Source organism: Megalopta genalis, unplaced genomic scaffold (assembly GCF_051020955.1).
Source record: "Megalopta genalis isolate 19385.01 unplaced genomic scaffold, iyMegGena1_principal scaffold0136, whole genome shotgun sequence".
Taxonomy (NCBI): Eukaryota; Metazoa; Arthropoda; class Insecta; order Hymenoptera; family Halictidae; genus Megalopta; species Megalopta genalis.
In genome coordinates, this window is record NW_027476205.1 from 221294 (window position 1) to 237500 (window position 16207).

Below are 16207 nucleotides of genomic sequence, written 5' to 3' on the forward strand. Positions count from 1 at the left end.
CGGTTTTTTCAATTTTCTGAAAAATCCTATCATTAGATTTTTTTAAAAATACGATATTCTTGCTTAACTAACGTTTCTACATAGGGATTAAGCATTTAGAACGAAATCTAATGTCAGAAAATGGCACTTTACTCTTGACATTTTTCGGTTTTTTCAATTTTCTGGAAAATCCTATCATTAGATTTTTTTAAAAATACGATATTCTTGCTTAACTAACGTTTTTACATAGGGATTAAGCATTTAGAACGAAATCTAATGTAGGAAAATGGTACTTTACTCTTGATCGGTACGTTGGGACTTTGAAAATATTCGGGCGTTCCAATCGCTCGTCTGTTGCATCATAGCGCGTCTCGGCGCAATCGACCGATTCGCTCGATCCATTATTTTCGATTTACGGCTAAAATAAATTTTTCTAATTTTTTTCAATAACATATTCCTGCTTAAATAACTTTTTTACATAGGGATTAAGCATTTAGAACGATACATTGTTTAAAGTAAGGGCACTTTACTCTTGACATTTTACGGTTTTTTCAATTTTCTGAAAAATCCTATCATTAGATTTTTTTAAAAATACGATATTCTTGCTTAACTAACGTTTTTACATAGGGATTAAGCATTTAGAACGAAATCTAATGTAGGAAAATGGTACTTTACTCTTGATCGGTACGTTGGGACTTTGAAAATATTCGGGCGTACGCGACGCGCTCGGCGCTTCGAACAGCTCCGGTGTCCCCATTATTTTCGATTTACGGCTAAAATAAATTTTTCTAATTTTTTTCAATAACATATTCCTGCTTAAATAACTTTTTTACATAGGGATTAAGCATTTAGAACGATACATTGTTTAAAGTAAGGGCACTTTACTCTTGACATTTTACGGTTTTTTCAATTTTCTGAAGAATCCTATCATTAGATTTTTTTAAAAATACGATATTCTTGCTTAACTAACGTTTCTACATAGGGATTAAGCATTTAGAACGAAATCTAATGTCAGAAAATGGCACTTTACTCTTGACATTTTTCGGTTTTTTCAATTTTCTGGAAAATCCTATCATTAGATTTTTTTAAAAATACGATATTCTTGCTTAACTAACGTTTCTACATAGGGATTAAGCATTTAGAACGAAATCTAATGTAGGAAAATGGTACTTTACTCTTGATCGGTACGTTGGGACTTTGAAAATATTCGGGCGTTCCAATCGCTCGTCTGTTGCATCATAGCGCGTCTCGGCGCAATCGAGCGATTCGCTCGATCCATTATTTTCGATTTACGGCTAAAATAAATTTTTCTAATTTTTTTCAATAACATATTCCTGCTTAAATAACTTTTTTACATAGGGATTAAGCATTTAGAACGATACATTGTTTAAAGTAAGGGCACTTTACTCTTGACATTTTACGGTTTTTTCAATTTTCTGAAAAATCCTATCATTAGATTTTTTTAAAAATACGATATTCTTGCTTAACTAACGTTTCTACATAGGGATTAAGCATTTGGAACGAAATCTAATGTCAGAAAATGGCACTTTACTCTTGACATTTTTCGGTTTTTTCAATTTTCTGGAAAATCCTATCATTAGATTTTTTTAAAAATACGATATTCTTGCTTAACTAACGTTTTTACATAGGGATTAAGCATTTAGAACGAAATCTAATGTAGGAAAATGGTACTTTACTCTTGATCGGTACGTTGGGACTTTGAAAATATTCGGGCGTTCCAATCGCTCGTCTGTTGCATCATAGCGCGTCTCGGCGCAATCGACCGATTCGCTCGATCCATTATTTTCGATTTACGGCTAAAATAAATTTTTCTAATTTTTTTCAATAACATATTCCTGCTTAAATAACTTTTTTACATAGGGATTAAGCATTTAGAACGATACATTGTTTAAAGTAAGGGCACTTTACTCTTGACATTTTACGGTTTTTTCAATTTTCTGAAAAATCCTATCATTAGATTTTTTTAAAAATACGATATTCTTGCTTAACTAACGTTTCTACATAGGGATTAAGCATTTAGAACGAAATCTAATGTCAGAAAATGGCACTTTACTCTTGACATTTTTCGGTTTTTTCAATTTTCTGGAAAATCCTATCATTAGATTTTTTTAAAAATACGATATTCTTGCTTAACTAACGTTTTTACATAGGGATTAAGCATTTAGAACGAAATCTAATGTAGGAAAATGGTACTTTACTCTTGATCGGTACGTTGGGACTTTGAAAATATTCGGGCGTTCCAATCGCTCGTCTGTTGCATCATAGCGCGTCTCGGCGCAATCGACCGATTCGCTCGATCCATTATTTTCGATTTACGGCTAAAATAAATTTTTCTAATTTTTTTCAATAACATATTCCTGCTTAAATAACTTTTTTACATAGGGATTAAGCATTTAGAACGATACATTGTTTAAAGTAAGGGCACTTTACTCTTGACATTTTACGGTTTTTTCAATTTTCTGAAAAATCCTATCATTAGATTTTTTTAAAAATACGATATTCTTGCTTAACTAACGTTTCTACATAGGGATTAAGCATTTAGAACGAAATCTAATGTCAGAAAATGGCACTTTACTCTTGACATTTTTCGGTTTTTTCAATTTTCTGGAAAATCCTATCATTAGATTTTTTTAAAAATACGATATTCTTGCTTAACTAACGTTTTTACATAGGGATTAAGCATTTAGAACGAAATCTAATGTAGGAAAATGGTACTTTACTCTTGATCGGTACGTTGGGACTTTGAAAATATTCGGGCGTTCCAATCGCTCGTCTGTTGCATCATAGCGCGTCTCGGCGCAATCGAGCGATTCGCTCGATCCATTATTTTCGATTTACGGCTAAAATAAATTTTTCTAATTTTTTTCAATAACATATTCCTGCTTAAATAACTTTTTTACATAGGGATTAAGCATTTAGAACGATACATTGTTTAAAGTAAGGGCACTTTACTCTTGACATTTTACGGTTTTTTCAATTTTCTGAAGAATCCTATCATTAGATTTTTTTAAAAATACGATATTCTTGCTTAACTAACGTTTCTACATAGGGATTAAGCATTTAGAACGAAATCTAATGTCAGAAAATGGCACTTTACTCTTGACATTTTTCGGTTTTTTCAATTTTCTGGAAAATCCTATCATTAGATTTTTTTAAAAATACGATATTCTTGCTTAACTAACGTTTTTACATAGGGATTAAGCATTTAGAACGAAATCTAATGTAGGAAAATGGTACTTTACTCTTGATCGGTACGTTGGGACTTTGAAAATATTCGGGCGTACGCGACGCGCTCGGCGCTTCGAACAGCTCCGGTGTCCCCATTATTTTCGATTTACGGCTAAAATAAATTTTTCTAATTTTTTTCAATAACATATTCCTGCTTAAATAACTTTTTTACATAGGGATTAAGCATTTAGAACGATACATTGTTTAAAGTAAGGGCACTTTACTCTTGACATTTTACGGTTTTTTCAATTTTCTGAAGAATCCTATCATTAGATTTTTTTAAAAATACGATATTCTTGCTTAACTAACGTTTCTACATAGGGATTAAGCATTTAGAACGAAATCTAATGTCAGAAAATGGCACTTTACTCTTGACATTTTTCGGTTTTTTCAATTTTCTGGAAAATCCTATCATTAGATTTTTTTAAAAATACGATATTCTTGCTTAACTAACGTTTTTACATAGGGATTAAGCATTTAGAACGAAATCTAATGTAGGAAAATGGTACTTTACTCTTGATCGGTACGTTGGGACTTTGAAAATATTCGGGCGTTCCAATCGCTCGTCTGTTGCATCATAGCGCGTCTCGGCGCAATCGACCGATTCGCTCGATCCATTATTTTCGATTTACGGCTAAAATAAATTTTTCTAATTTTTTTCAATAACATATTCCTGCTTAAATAACTTTTTTACATAGGGATTAAGCATTTAGAACGATACATTGTTTAAAGTAAGGGCACTTTACTCTTGACATTTTACGGTTTTTTCAATTTTCTGAAAAATCCTATCATTAGATTTTTTTAAAAATACGATATTCTTGCTTAACTAACGTTTCTACATAGGGATTAAGCATTTAGAACGAAATCTAATGTCAGAAAATGGCACTTTACTCTTGACATTTTTCGGTTTTTTCAATTTTCTGGAAAATCCTATCATTAGATTTTTTTAAAAATACGATATTCTTGCTTAACTAACGTTTTTACATAGGGATTAAGCATTTAGAACGAAATCTAATGTAGGAAAATGGTACTTTACTCTTGATCGGTACGTTGGGACTTTGAAAATATTCGGGCGTTCCAATCGCTCGTCTGTTGCATCATAGCGCGTCTCGGCGCAATCGACCGATTCGCTCGATCCATTATTTTCGATTTACGGCTAAAATAAATTTTTCTAATTTTTTTCAATAACATATTCCTGCTTAAATAACTTTTTTACATAGGGATTAAGCATTTAGAACGATACATTGTTTAAAGTAAGGGCACTTTACTCTTGACATTTTACGGTTTTTTCAATTTTCTGAAGAATCCTATCATTAGATTTTTTTAAAAATACGATATTCTTGCTTAACTAACGTTTCTACATAGGGATTAAGCATTTAGAACGAAATCTAATGTCAGAAAATGGCACTTTACTCTTGACATTTTTCGGTTTTTTCAATTTTCTGGAAAATCCTATCATTAGATTTTTTTAAAAATACGATATTCTTGCTTAACTAACGTTTTTACATAGGGATTAAGCATTTAGAACGAAATCTAATGTAGGAAAATGGTACTTTACTCTTGATCGGTACGTTGGGACTTTGAAAATATTCGGGCGTACGCGACGCGCTCGGCGCTTCGAACAGCTCCGGTGTCCCCATTATTTTCGATTTACGGCTAAAATAAATTTTTCTAATTTTTTTCAATAACATATTCCTGCTTAAATAACTTTTTTACATAGGGATTAAGCATTTAGAACGATACATTGTTTAAAGTAAGGGCACTTTACTCTTGACATTTTACGGTTTTTTCAATTTTCTGAAGAATCCTATCATTAGATTTTTTTAAAAATACGATATTCTTGCTTAACTAACGTTTCTACATAGGGATTAAGCATTTAGAACGAAATCTAATGTCAGAAAATGGCACTTTACTCTTGACATTTTTCGGTTTTTTCAATTTTCTGGAAAATCCTATCATTAGATTTTTTTAAAAATACGATATTCTTGCTTAACTAACGTTTTTACATAGGGATTAAGCATTTAGAACGAAATCTAATGTAGGAAAATGGTACTTTACTCTTGATCGGTACGTTGGGACTTTGAAAATATTCGGGCGTTCCAATCGCTCGTCTGTTGCATCATAGCGCGTCTCGGCGCAATCGACCGATTCGCTCGATCCATTATTTTCGATTTACGGCTAAAATAAATTTTTCTAATTTTTTTCAATAACATATTCCTGCTTAAATAACTTTTTTACATAGGGATTAAGCATTTAGAACGATACATTGTTTAAAGTAAGGGCACTTTACTCTTGACATTTTACGGTTTTTTCAATTTTCTGAAGAATCCTATCATTAGATTTTTTTAAAAATACGATATTCTTGCTTAACTAACGTTTCTACATAGGGATTAAGCATTTAGAACGAAATCTAATGTCAGAAAATGGCACTTTACTCTTGACATTTTTCGGTTTTTTCAATTTTCTGGAAAATCCTATCATTAGATTTTTTTAAAAATACGATATTCTTGCTTAACTAACGTTTTTACATAGGGATTAAGCATTTAGAACGAAATCTAATGTAGGAAAATGGTACTTTACTCTTGATCGGTACGTTGGGACTTTGAAAATATTCGGGCGTACGCGACGCGCTCGGCGCTTCGAACAGCTCCGGTGTCCCCATTATTTTCGATTTACGGCTAAAATAAATTTTTCTAATTTTTTTCAATAACATATTCCTGCTTAAATAACTTTTTTACATAGGGATTAAGCATTTAGAACGATACATTGTTTAAAGTAAGGGCACTTTACTCTTGACATTTTACGGTTTTTTCAATTTTCTGAAGAATCCTATCATTAGATTTTTTTAAAAATACGATATTCTTGCTTAACTAACGTTTCTACATAGGGATTAAGCATTTAGAACGAAATCTAATGTCAGAAAATGGCACTTTACTCTTGACATTTTTCGGTTTTTTCAATTTTCTGGAAAATCCTATCATTAGATTTTTTTAAAAATACGATATTCTTGCTTAACTAACGTTTCTACATAGGGATTAAGCATTTAGAACGAAATCTAATGTAGGAAAATGGTACTTTACTCTTGATCGGTACGTTGGGACTTTGAAAATATTCGGGCGTTCCAATCGCTCGTCTGTTGCATCATAGCGCGTCTCGGCGCAATCGAGCGATTCGCTCGATCCATTATTTTCGATTTACGGCTAAAATAAATTTTTCTAATTTTTTTCAATAACATATTCCTGCTTAAATAACTTTTTTACATAGGGATTAAGCATTTAGAACGATACATTGTTTAAAGTAAGGGCACTTTACTCTTGACATTTTACGGTTTTTTCAATTTTCTGAAAAATCCTATCATTAGATTTTTTTAAAAATACGATATTCTTGCTTAACTAACGTTTCTACATAGGGATTAAGCATTTGGAACGAAATCTAATGTCAGAAAATGGCACTTTACTCTTGACATTTTTCGGTTTTTTCAATTTTCTGGAAAATCCTATCATTAGATTTTTTTAAAAATACGATATTCTTGCTTAACTAACGTTTTTACATAGGGATTAAGCATTTAGAACGAAATCTAATGTAGGAAAATGGTACTTTACTCTTGATCGGTACGTTGGGACTTTGAAAATATTCGGGCGTTCCAATCGCTCGTCTGTTGCATCATAGCGCGTCTCGGCGCAATCGACCGATTCGCTCGATCCATTATTTTCGATTTACGGCTAAAATAAATTTTTCTAATTTTTTTCAATAACATATTCCTGCTTAAATAACTTTTTTACATAGGGATTAAGCATTTAGAACGATACATTGTTTAAAGTAAGGGCACTTTACTCTTGACATTTTACGGTTTTTTCAATTTTCTGAAAAATCCTATCATTAGATTTTTTTAAAAATACGATATTCTTGCTTAACTAACGTTTCTACATAGGGATTAAGCATTTAGAACGAAATCTAATGTCAGAAAATGGCACTTTACTCTTGACATTTTTCGGTTTTTTCAATTTTCTGGAAAATCCTATCATTAGATTTTTTTAAAAATACGATATTCTTGCTTAACTAACGTTTTTACATAGGGATTAAGCATTTAGAACGAAATCTAATGTAGGAAAATGGTACTTTACTCTTGATCGGTACGTTGGGACTTTGAAAATATTCGGGCGTTCCAATCGCTCGTCTGTTGCATCATAGCGCGTCTCGGCGCAATCGACCGATTCGCTCGATCCATTATTTTCGATTTACGGCTAAAATAAATTTTTCTAATTTTTTTCAATAACATATTCCTGCTTAAATAACTTTTTTACATAGGGATTAAGCATTTAGAACGATACATTGTTTAAAGTAAGGGCACTTTACTCTTGACATTTTACGGTTTTTTCAATTTTCTGAAAAATCCTATCATTAGATTTTTTTAAAAATACGATATTCTTGCTTAACTAACGTTTTTACATAGGGATTAAGCATTTAGAACGAAATCTAATGTAGGAAAATGGTACTTTACTCTTGATCGGTACGTTGGGACTTTGAAAATATTCGGGCGTACGCGACGCGCTCGGCGCTTCGAACAGCTCCGGTGTCCCCATTATTTTCGATTTACGGCTAAAATAAATTTTTCTAATTTTTTTCAATAACATATTCCTGCTTAAATAACTTTTTTACATAGGGATTAAGCATTTAGAACGATACATTGTTTAAAGTAAGGGCACTTTACTCTTGACATTTTACGGTTTTTTCAATTTTCTGAAGAATCCTATCATTAGATTTTTTTAAAAATACGATATTCTTGCTTAACTAACGTTTCTACATAGGGATTAAGCATTTAGAACGAAATCTAATGTCAGAAAATGGCACTTTACTCTTGACATTTTTCGGTTTTTTCAATTTTCTGGAAAATCCTATCATTAGATTTTTTTAAAAATACGATATTCTTGCTTAACTAACGTTTTTACATAGGGATTAAGCATTTAGAACGAAATCTAATGTAGGAAAATGGTACTTTACTCTTGATCGGTACGTTGGGACTTTGAAAATATTCGGGCGTTCCAATCGCTCGTCTGTTGCATCATAGCGCGTCTCGGCGCAATCGAGCGATTCGCTCGATCCATTATTTTCGATTTACGGCTAAAATAAATTTTTCTAATTTTTTTCAATAACATATTCCTGCTTAAATAACTTTTTTACATAGGGATTAAGCATTTAGAACGATACATTGTTTAAAGTAAGGGCACTTTACTCTTGACATTTTACGGTTTTTTCAATTTTCTGAAGAATCCTATCATTAGATTTTTTTAAAAATACGATATTCTTGCTTAACTAACGTTTCTACATAGGGATTAAGCATTTAGAACGAAATCTAATGTCAGAAAATGGCACTTTACTCTTGACATTTTTCGGTTTTTTCAATTTTCTGGAAAATCCTATCATTAGATTTTTTTAAAAATACGATATTCTTGCTTAACTAACGTTTTTACATAGGGATTAAGCATTTAGAACGAAATCTAATGTAGGAAAATGGTACTTTACTCTTGATCGGTACGTTGGGACTTTGAAAATATTCGGGCGTACGCGACGCGCTCGGCGCTTCGAACAGCTCCGGTGTCCCCATTATTTTCGATTTACGGCTAAAATAAATTTTTCTAATTTTTTTCAATAACATATTCCTGCTTAAATAACTTTTTTACATAGGGATTAAGCATTTAGAACGATACATTGTTTAAAGTAAGGGCACTTTACTCTTGACATTTTACGGTTTTTTCAATTTTCTGAAGAATCCTATCATTAGATTTTTTTAAAAATACGATATTCTTGCTTAACTAACGTTTCTACATAGGGATTAAGCATTTAGAACGAAATCTAATGTCAGAAAATGGCACTTTACTCTTGACATTTTTCGGTTTTTTCAATTTTCTGGAAAATCCTATCATTAGATTTTTTTAAAAATACGATATTCTTGCTTAACTAACGTTTTTACATAGGGATTAAGCATTTAGAACGAAATCTAATGTAGGAAAATGGTACTTTACTCTTGATCGGTACGTTGGGACTTTGAAAATATTCGGGCGTTCCAATCGCTCGTCTGTTGCATCATAGCGCGTCTCGGCGCAATCGACCGATTCGCTCGATCCATTATTTTCGATTTACGGCTAAAATAAATTTTTCTAATTTTTTTCAATAACATATTCCTGCTTAAATAACTTTTTTACATAGGGATTAAGCATTTAGAACGATACATTGTTTAAAGTAAGGGCACTTTACTCTTGACATTTTACGGTTTTTTCAATTTTCTGAAGAATCCTATCATTAGATTTTTTTAAAAATACGATATTCTTGCTTAACTAACGTTTCTACATAGGGATTAAGCATTTAGAACGAAATCTAATGTCAGAAAATGGCACTTTACTCTTGACATTTTTCGGTTTTTTCAATTTTCTGGAAAATCCTATCATTAGATTTTTTTAAAAATACGATATTCTTGCTTAACTAACGTTTTTACATAGGGATTAAGCATTTAGAACGAAATCTAATGTAGGAAAATGGTACTTTACTCTTGATCGGTACGTTGGGACTTTGAAAATATTCGGGCGTTCCAATCGCTCGTCTGTTGCATCATAGCGCGTCTCGGCGCAATCGACCGATTCGCTCGATCCATTATTTTCGATTTACGGCTAAAATAAATTTTTCTAATTTTTTTCAATAACATATTCCTGCTTAAATAACTTTTTTACATAGGGATTAAGCATTTAGAACGATACATTGTTTAAAGTAAGGGCACTTTACTCTTGACATTTTACGGTTTTTTCAATTTTCTGAAAAATCCTATCATTAGATTTTTTTAAAAATACGATATTCTTGCTTAACTAACGTTTCTACATAGGGATTAAGCATTTAGAACGAAATCTAATGTCAGAAAATGGCACTTTACTCTTGACATTTTTCGGTTTTTTCAATTTTCTGGAAAATCCTATCATTAGATTTTTTTAAAAATACGATATTCTTGCTTAACTAACGTTTTTACATAGGGATTAAGCATTTAGAACGAAATCTAATGTAGGAAAATGGTACTTTACTCTTGATCGGTACGTTGGGACTTTGAAAATATTCGGGCGTTCCAATCGCTCGTCTGTTGCATCATAGCGCGTCTCGGCGCAATCGACCGATTCGCTCGATCCATTATTTTCGATTTACGGCTAAAATAAATTTTTCTAATTTTTTTCAATAACATATTCCTGCTTAAATAACTTTTTTACATAGGGATTAAGCATTTAGAACGATACATTGTTTAAAGTAAGGGCACTTTACTCTTGACATTTTACGGTTTTTTCAATTTTCTGAAAAATCCTATCATTAGATTTTTTTAAAAATACGATATTCTTGCTTAACTAACGTTTCTACATAGGGATTAAGCATTTAGAACGAAATCTAATGTCAGAAAATGGCACTTTACTCTTGACATTTTTCGGTTTTTTCAATTTTCTGGAAAATCCTATCATTAGATTTTTTTAAAAATACGATATTCTTGCTTAACTAACGTTTTTACATAGGGATTAAGCATTTAGAACGAAATCTAATGTAGGAAAATGGTACTTTACTCTTGATCGGTACGTTGGGACTTTGAAAATATTCGGGCGTTCCAATCGCTCGTCTGTTGCATCATAGCGCGTCTCGGCGCAATCGACCGATTCGCTCGATCCATTATTTTCGATTTACGGCTAAAATAAATTTTTCTAATTTTTTTCAATAACATATTCCTGCTTAAATAACTTTTTTACATAGGGATTAAGCATTTAGAACGATACATTGTTTAAAGTAAGGGCACTTTACTCTTGACATTTTACGGTTTTTTCAATTTTCTGAAGAATCCTATCATTAGATTTTTTTAAAAATACGATATTCTTGCTTAACTAACGTTTCTACATAGGGATTAAGCATTTAGAACGAAATCTAATGTCAGAAAATGGCACTTTACTCTTGACATTTTTCGGTTTTTTCAATTTTCTGGAAAATCCTATCATTAGATTTTTTTAAAAATACGATATTCTTGCTTAACTAACGTTTTTACATAGGGATTAAGCATTTAGAACGAAATCTAATGTAGGAAAATGGTACTTTACTCTTGATCGGTACGTTGGGACTTTGAAAATATTCGGGCGTACGCGACGCGCTCGGCGCTTCGAACAGCTCCGGTGTCCCCATTATTTTCGATTTACGGCTAAAATAAATTTTTCTAATTTTTTTCAATAACATATTCCTGCTTAAATAACTTTTTTACATAGGGATTAAGCATTTAGAACGATACATTGTTTAAAGTAAGGGCACTTTACTCTTGACATTTTACGGTTTTTTCAATTTTCTGAAGAATCCTATCATTAGATTTTTTTAAAAATACGATATTCTTGCTTAACTAACGTTTCTACATAGGGATTAAGCATTTAGAACGAAATCTAATGTCAGAAAATGGCACTTTACTCTTGACATTTTTCGGTTTTTTCAATTTTCTGGAAAATCCTATCATTAGATTTTTTTAAAAATACGATATTCTTGCTTAACTAACGTTTTTACATAGGGATTAAGCATTTAGAACGAAATCTAATGTAGGAAAATGGTACTTTACTCTTGATCGGTACGTTGGGACTTTGAAAATATTCGGGCGTTCCAATCGCTCGTCTGTTGCATCATAGCGCGTCTCGGCGCAATCGACCGATTCGCTCGATCCATTATTTTCGATTTACGGCTAAAATAAATTTTTCTAATTTTTTTCAATAACATATTCCTGCTTAAATAACTTTTTTACATAGGGATTAAGCATTTAGAACGATACATTGTTTAAAGTAAGGGCACTTTACTCTTGACATTTTACGGTTTTTTCAATTTTCTGAAGAATCCTATCATTAGATTTTTTTAAAAATACGATATTCTTGCTTAACTAACGTTTCTACATAGGGATTAAGCATTTAGAACGAAATCTAATGTCAGAAAATGGCACTTTACTCTTGACATTTTTCGGTTTTTTCAATTTTCTGGAAAATCCTATCATTAGATTTTTTTAAAAATACGATATTCTTGCTTAACTAACGTTTTTACATAGGGATTAAGCATTTAGAACGAAATCTAATGTAGGAAAATGGTACTTTACTCTTGATCGGTACGTTGGGACTTTGAAAATATTCGGGCGTACGCGACGCGCTCGGCGCTTCGAACAGCTCCGGTGTCCCCATTATTTTCGATTTACGGCTAAAATAAATTTTTCTAATTTTTTTCAATAACATATTCCTGCTTAAATAACTTTTTTACATAGGGATTAAGCATTTAGAACGATACATTGTTTAAAGTAAGGGCACTTTACTCTTGACATTTTACGGTTTTTTCAATTTTCTGAAGAATCCTATCATTAGATTTTTTTAAAAATACGATATTCTTGCTTAACTAACGTTTCTACATAGGGATTAAGCATTTAGAACGAAATCTAATGTCAGAAAATGGCACTTTACTCTTGACATTTTTCGGTTTTTTCAATTTTCTGGAAAATCCTATCATTAGATTTTTTTAAAAATACGATATTCTTGCTTAACTAACGTTTTTACATAGGGATTAAGCATTTAGAACGAAATCTAATGTAGGAAAATGGTACTTTACTCTTGATCGGTACGTTGGGACTTTGAAAATATTCGGGCGTTCCAATCGCTCGTCTGTTGCATCATAGCGCGTCTCGGCGCAATCGACCGATTCGCTCGATCCATTATTTTCGATTTACGGCTAAAATAAATTTTTCTAATTTTTTTCAATAACATATTCCTGCTTAAATAACTTTTTTACATAGGGATTAAGCATTTAGAACGATATATTGTTTAAAGTAAGGGCACTTTACTCTTGACATTTTACGGTTTTTTCAATTTTCTGAAAAATCCTATCATTAGATTTTTTTAAAAATACGATATTCTTGCTTAACTAACGTTTCTACATAGGGATTAAGCATTTAGAACGAAATCTAATGTCAGAAAATGGCACTTTACTCTTGACATTTTTCGGTTTTTTCATTTTTCTGGAAAATCCTATCATTAGATTTTTTTAAAAATACGATATTCTTGCTTAACTAACGTTTCTACATAGGGATTAAGCATTTAGAACGAAATCTAATGTAGGAAAATGGTACTTTACTCTTGATCGGTACGTTGGGACTTTGAAAATATTCGGGCGTTCCAATCGCTCGTCTGTTGCATCATAGCGCGTCTCGGCGCAATCGAGCGATTCGCTCGACCCATTATTTTCGATTTACGGCTAAAATAAATTTTTCTCATTTTATTCAATAACATATTCTTGCTTAGATAACTTTTTTACATAGGGATTAAGCATTTAGAACGATAGATTGTTTAAAATAAGGGCACTTTACTCTTGACATTTTACGGTTTTTTCAATTTTCTGAAAAATCCTATCATTAGATTTTTTTAAAAATACGATATTCTTGCTTATCTAACGTTTCTACATAGGGATTAAGCATTTAGAACGAAATCTAATGTCAGAAAATGGCACTTTACTCTTGACATTTTTCGGTTTTTTCAATTTTCTGGAAAATCCTATCATTAGATTTTTTTAAAAATACGATATTCTTGCTTAACTAACGTTTCTACATAGGGATTAAGCATTTAGAACGAAATCTAATGTAGGAAAATGGTACTTTACTCTTGATCGGTACGTTGGGACTTTGAAAATATTCGGGCGTTCCAATCGCTCGTCTGTTGCATCATCGCGCGTCTCGGCGCAATCGAGCGATTCGCTCGATCCATTATTTTCGATTTACGGCTAAAATAAATTTTTCTAATTTTTTTCAATAACATATTCCTGCTTAAATAACTTTTTTACATAGGGATTAAGCATTTAGAACGATACATTGTTTAAAGTAAGGGCACTTTACTCTTGACATTTTACGGTTTTTTCAATTTTCTGAAAAATCCTATCATTAGATTTTTTTAAAAATACGATATTCTTGCTTAACTAACGTTTCTACATAGGGATTAAGCATTTAGAACGAAATCTAATGTCAGAAAATGGCACTTTACTCTTGACATTTTTCGGTTTTTTCATTTTTCTGGAAAATCCTATCATTAGATTTTTTTAAAAATACGATATTCTTGCTTAACTAACGTTTTTACATAGGGATTAAGCATTTAGAACGAAATCTAATGTAGGAAAATGGTACTTTACTCTTGATCGGTACGTTGGGACTTTGAAAATATTCGGGCGTTCCAATCGCTCGTCTGTTGCATCATAGCGCGTCTCGGCGCAATCGACCGATTCGCTCGATCCATTATTTTCGATTTACGGCTAAAATAAATTTTTCTAATTTTTTTCAATAACATATTCCTGCTTAAATAACTTTTTTACATAGGGATTAAGCATTTAGAACGATACATTGTTTAAAGTAAGGGCACTTTACTCTTGACATTTTACGGTTTTTTCAATTTTCTGAAGAATCCTATCATTAGATTTTTTTAAAAATACGATATTCTTGCTTAACTAACGTTTCTACATAGGGATTAAGCATTTAGAACGAAATCTAATGTCAGAAAATGGCACTTTACTCTTGACATTTTTCGGTTTTTTCAATTTTCTGGAAAATCCTATCATTAGATTTTTTTAAAAATACGATATTCTTGCTTAACTAACGTTTTTACATAGGGATTAAGCATTTAGAACGAAATCTAATGTAGGAAAATGGTACTTTACTCTTGATCGGTACGTTGGGACTTTGAAAATATTCGGGCGTACGCGGCGCGTCTCGGCGCTTCGAACAGCTCCGGTGTCCCCATTATTTTCGATTTACGGCTAAAATAAATTTTTCTAATTTTTTTCAATTACATATTCTTGCTTAGATAACTTTTTTACATAGGGATTAAGCATTTAGAACGACATATTGTTTAAAATAATGGTACTTTACTCTTGTGATTTTTCGGTTTTTTTTGATTATTTTGAAAAATAAATTTTTGTAATTTTTTTAAATACGATATTCGTGATCAGTGAACGATTTCACATATGGATTAAGCATTTAGAATCGTGCGGAAGCGTTATTAAAAAAGTTTACTCGATGCGATGGGACTTTGAAAAGTTTGTGAAAATTTTCATATTGGGAAAAAATGTGTAATTTTTTGTCTAGTTTACGGTAATGTAATTTATTTTAATGTTTACTATAAATTTTTTTTTCGTTCGTTCACGCGCTATGTTACAACAGCACGGCCGGGCGGTCTGTTGCCGCGGCGGTTTACACTCATAAGCGCGCGTGCTATTCGGCCGGCGGCGCCGGCGTCCTTGCCGGCCGTTCGGTATCTATAAGAGATACACGGTCCGTGCGAGGCGGACGGAGCAGAGCGGGTTTTGGGCCAATTCTACGATCTCGGTCGAGAAGCTGTCTCAGAGCTCCTTCGGGGCTTCGGTCCTGACTGTTTCGTGCCGTTTACGTTACGGACTTTTCTCCACACAGCGTGGCCACGGGTCGGTGTCTTTGACCGAATGGCCCATATGTGGCAAGCCCTACGGGGTTGGTTACCCGTATGCACTTTGTATGTATACTCGTACTCACTGAGCAATCGACTCTTCTGTCCGAGCGATGGAAAAATTTTTTAAAATGCATCTGTAAGATTTGGAAGCAAATCGTACCAATTGAAAACTGTGGCTAAAATGAATAGCCCAGTGGAGAGAGAAAACTATCAAAAAACTGATTTTTTAAATCAAGAGGTGTCAGAAATCGAAATGCCTAGCGCGAGCGGAAGAACACGCTTTCTCGCCAGTCCAGCATGTGTCCTGTCCGTTCTTCCTCGGCTTGCCGATTTTGCCCAGATCAGAGGTTTCGTGCTTCCGGCGGTCAGAAGATCAGCGTGAGCGTACGCGCTTCCACGACTATGGCATCACCCATGTACTTTTTCCTTTGAATATATTTGAGTACATAAAAAATATTAAAACATATAGAGAGAACTGTGTCTTGGATCTT